This window comes from Mandrillus leucophaeus, unplaced genomic scaffold, assembly GCF_000951045.1.
Source record: "Mandrillus leucophaeus isolate KB7577 unplaced genomic scaffold, Mleu.le_1.0 Scaffold392, whole genome shotgun sequence".
Taxonomy (NCBI): domain Eukaryota; kingdom Metazoa; phylum Chordata; class Mammalia; order Primates; family Cercopithecidae; genus Mandrillus; species Mandrillus leucophaeus.
The window spans coordinates 1,792,008-1,796,951 of NW_012104165.1; the positions used below are offsets into that span (position 1 = coordinate 1,792,008).

At 35.8% G+C, this 4,944-nt stretch overlaps 1 non-coding gene across 1 annotated transcript; it reads left to right on the plus strand.

Moving 5' to 3' along the window:
- The first annotated feature begins 800 nt into the window (after positions 1–800).
- Positions 801–874, plus strand: TRNAT-AGU. The gene has a single exon. It is a non-coding gene; the product is annotated as a tRNA-Thr (tRNA).
- Positions 875–4,944: the final 4,070 nt, after the last annotated feature.

The window sequence follows — 4,944 nt, forward strand, 5'->3', positions numbered from 1 at the left end:
TTGGCAGAGATTCGAATCTTCATTCCTTACACTAATAGTTTGAATGCTTATCATCTGAGCTACATGAATCTATCGATCTACCTGGGACACACGTATATATTCCACTGACTCATTTGGTAGCTGTAGTCCTAATCTGTGAATCTCCTTTGAATTCTCCTCTTTGCAGAGAAAGTTCCATTTTAAAGGGACAATATAATCGCTAAAGCTCCAGAACGCTCTGTTTTCCTGCCTCCTGTCTTCCTTGTCTCCCATCTCTTTATGATTCTATGTCAAGAGCTGTAATGTTCCCTAGAAAAAGTCGCTGAGGTTATTAGCTCCTTCACTCATTTTCCTTCCTTTTCAAACTTGTGTAAATCATAGGAACTGCTTGAGCTCATTTCCAGGGGTTGACTTTTAAAGTGAAAGAAATTGTGACACTTCCCTTCTTTCACAGATGCACAATCTAAACATTAAGTCAAATGCCTTAGAAAGCCTAAAATGAGCCTGAAATAAAAGTGTTTCTCATAGTCCCTTCTCTTTTGATGTTGCTTCAATTTTTCCCTCGGCTTGAGTTCCCATAAGGCAATGAGGCTCCAAGCCAAATACAGTAAGGTTATAAAGAGCAAGAGAAACAGACTGGCAAATCAGTGCTTCCATCAAAGCTGTTATTCACTGTCTTGAGTGTCTGTGGGTGGGATCAAAGGCCAAATAAAAATCCAATAAGTGAACAACTTTTTGTTTTTAATTAAAAGGAAAATCTAAATTCTACCGCAAATACCAAGGTATACTCTGATAGAAGGAAACCAAGGACAGTTTCCGCGGGCTCCGTGGCTTAGTTGGTTAAAGCGCCTGTCTAGTAAACAGGAGATCCTGGGTTCGAATCCCAGTGGGGCCTCTGTTGGTCAAGGTGAGAGTGTCTTCATGCCAACTCTCTTTAAACTTGAGGTTTTTCCTGTCTACCATCGAGGATCCTCTGCCCCGATCTTGGACATAACAGGTGGCATCCAAAGGCTTTGGAAACAAACTGAAACTGTGCATCCTCCCAACACAAGACTATATAAAAATAGCACAGAGCAGTACGGTGATTATAGCATACTGCCCATTTTTTGTTTGCTTTTTTTTTTTTTTTAATATAAGCCATATCTTCCATTGGGATTTTCTGTGCAATGTCATTTCAAGTATTCCAATTTTATATAAAGAGTTAAGAACAACGAATTGAAGTTTAGAGAGGGAAAGTATACTGTAGGTGTGGATTTTAATACAGTACTGGCCATGCTCTTGGGATTATAATTCAGCTATAGGCGTGTGAAGAGTTAGAATGTCTTCAATCCTCCAAATTTGTAAAATGTCAACTATGAATTAATAATCTGTAATGATGAATGTTGATTATAGATACTACAATTATATGTACTATGAATGTCGATTTAATATTGATGAAGGTCAGCTACATAATTTACAGGTCCAGTGTAAAATGAAAATACAGGGTCCCTTATTCAAAAAGCAGGGGCAACTGCCATAAAAAGTGCTAAAATACAAAGCTTTTCCCTTTCAGTTGCTCTTTTTTCAGCCTGTCATGGTATTTTTCATTTTCTGTCTAATGTCACTCTAATTAAGAAAAAATAAAATAAAATTGTAAGTATCAAAATGAATTTTACAGTTCATCTTTATTTCACACATCAAAATTCATGGGGCATCGCGATTGCTTTATTATATATGGAGAAGCAAAAGAAGGCAGACACGTTATTCCTTTGCTTATGTGCCATGTTTTTTTGCTCCCCTGAATATCAACTACTAAACATAAATTAAGAGATGCAGTTCATACGAAATTTTAAGACTGCAAAGGTAGATCGCTGGTAGAGTATCTGAAAAGGCAAAGTTGCCAAAACCCCGAATTGAACCAGTCTCCTTTAGATCTTCAGTCTAATGCCCTCCCAACCAAGCTATCTCAACTTACTGCAGACTGAAAACTTTATTCAGTTTCTCTTTCAATACTTCGATTGTTTCCAACTTTTTAGCTTTCAGGTTTCTTAAGTGCTTTTATTATACAATGTATTTACCCACTAAGAAAGACTTGGAACTTATTGACTCCTACATAGGATGGCTGAATCCAATTCCCTGGCAGTGTGGAATGGATAGGTGGAGGAGGGACACAGAAGATAAGTGACGGGAATTAAAAAACAAACAAACAAACAAAAAGCTTTCTGCTCTTCCATATCCTGTTGGTTGAGCCAGACACAGCAAAGAAAGTTTAAAAATAAAAATAAAAAAATAAAATGTGATGATGTTCTTTGTTTTTCTTTTCTTTTTGTCTTTGATAATCTTTAAAGATGCAGAGAATCGGAATCCAAGGTTAATTTCTTTTAATGTGGGGTCAGGTTTCTCTCTCCTAGTGATGATTTCGAATGAGCTATTAATCCTTTGTTTTATCCTCTTCCATCTAGTTTTTGCCATAGTCTTTTGCCCTGGGCAGTGCGGAAGTTTATGGCGTACAAATGGAGTAGCACTAAAGGGAGTCCTTTGGATCATGTACGCGAGTTCAGTGTACGAGAAAAGAAAAGAAGGGGTGGTTGTTGGTGAGTAGCTAAAGAACAGTGACATTTTCAGGAAATGAAACCAAGACAGCGCACATGTTAAGTATGCATTCTACCACCCAGCAACACTCTCATGATAGCCAAGCTCTCTTGCACATACATCTTGATATATCAGTGTCAGTATTTCTAATTTTCAAAACATGATGGTTGGCAGGAGAAAATCCACTGAGATAAATCCCACTGTTTCTGAAATCACTAAACTGGATCTCCTTTAATCGCTATACCACGAGAAAGGTTACTGAACTGCAGACTAAATGACAATGCATCTGCTTCTAGGACATTCCCAGTCCAACCTGAAAAGGGTAGACAATTGCTGAAACATGTTTGTATGAATATTGTTTTACTTGTACATAATTAACCTAGAGTGAATAAGTTTCTTTCTTTTGAGCTGATAGAGCTTTGTTTTCCTTTGTTTTTCACATTGTGGAATTTGTCACAGACCATTGTCACAATTGTTTTGACCTAATTAAATTGTGGAGCATATTACTGCTAATTATTTTCAGTATTTCTCTTTTTATTAAGAACTAGAACAAGTCTTTATTGTGGATCAGAAGCTGACTGGGAAACTCGGAGCTAGTTTTAATGTAAGAAACATCACACAATTTTTATTATTCAAAATTTAGGACTTAAATTTAGGAAAGACAATATCAAAAAGAACTGCCAAAATACAACTGTATTACATCAGGATACTAGATGTGTAATGTAAAAAAAAATTTTTTTGCTGTAAAAATTAATTGAATAGGAATGGTGAGAAGGGAAAAATTTATTAGGATTATAATAATAGTACACTAACAAAAGTCTTAGAAGTTGAGCTCCCTTTTGTCTTCAGAAAATTCTTTTCTTATTTTTATGTAAAATTTTAATAGTCCCTAGAGCTACATTAGCAAAGGAATTCCACTGACTATAAAAGTCTATATAGCCTAATGTATTAAGTTTTTTTTCTGGAGATAGAAAAAGTTCAGAGAATATGCCTCCTTGAAAAATATTTCACATTCATACAACTGAAGACTTTTAAAAAATGTTCTGGTGTAAATTAGAAAACTCAGGAGTTCTTCTAGATTCACCTTTCTCTACTGCACACCCATATTACACTTGTCTACATGAGACTGATATCTGTACCATGTGTCTCAATGACACCCCCCAACATAAAAAAAGAATCTACACAAAGAAATGTGCATCTACATAAATAAATGAAGAGCACTGGGAATTGTAAGGATGTAGTAAATATAAGAATTTTTTTGCTATTATTTAAATCTGTTTAAAAATAATTGTTTAGAATACAAATAATAACAATATGTTTTGGAGTTATAACATATGGAGAGGTTATGTTGTTAACATTAGCACAAACTCCGGTAGAGAAGAAATGAACATATAGTGGTGTAAAGTACTTATCTACCTTATCTATACATGAAGTAATGTAATACCACTTGAAGTTACAGTGTGATTTTTTAAATGCATACTATAAAGCCTAAAGTATCTACTAAAATTGAATCATAGGCCTAAGTGTAAAACATAAAACTATACAACTTCTAGAAGAAAACATCTTTGTGACCCTAGGTTAGGCAAAGATTTTGTAGATATGACAACAAAAGCATAAAAGGCAATAATTTGAACTCATCAAAAATTTAAAAGGTTTCCTTCGCCTTTTGGGCATATAGCTCAGTGGTAGAGCACGTGCTTTGCGTGTATGAGGTCCGGGGTTCAATGCCCAGCAATTCCATGGTTTTGTTTATTTGATTTCCCCAAGTACTTCTATACCACACATACCTTCAGTAACGCAATGCGGAAGCCTCTCTCCTACTTTATGCTTTCAGTTCCCTTTTTTTTTTCACCTGCTCACACGGAAATTAAGCATGATTTCTGTGATAGCAGAAAGAAGAAACAAAGAAAAAGAAAAGGCCTATTCAACATCACGAATGCAATAGCACTAACCAGCTTTTCACCTATTCTTTCTTTCTACAATGTTACTTAGGAGAACGAAGAGAAACCAAGAAGAAGAAAAAAAAGACAAGCATGGACATTTTTTTTTTTTTTTTTTTTTCCGGACTCGTTATGGAAGTGATAAAAGCATCCCAGGGACAGAACAGCTATTAACTATGCTCTTCCCCTGCCGGCCAATCCAATTCTATTAGCTCTGTGCTATCCAGGACTTCCTTGCATTTTTTCATTCATTGATGGCACTCTGAACATTCCCAGGACTCTCCGGCTTTATTCTTTCAAACATCTATATGCATAGCAGACTTTCCTGTTGTGATAGCTTTGCTCAGTCGCCCATCCTTGCTTCGCTGTTCTGCTTTTGCTGTTGCCCTGTTTATTCCTCTAGTCTGGAAAATCGTCGATTGATTAAAGTTAATAAAATTTTGCACGTTTTTTT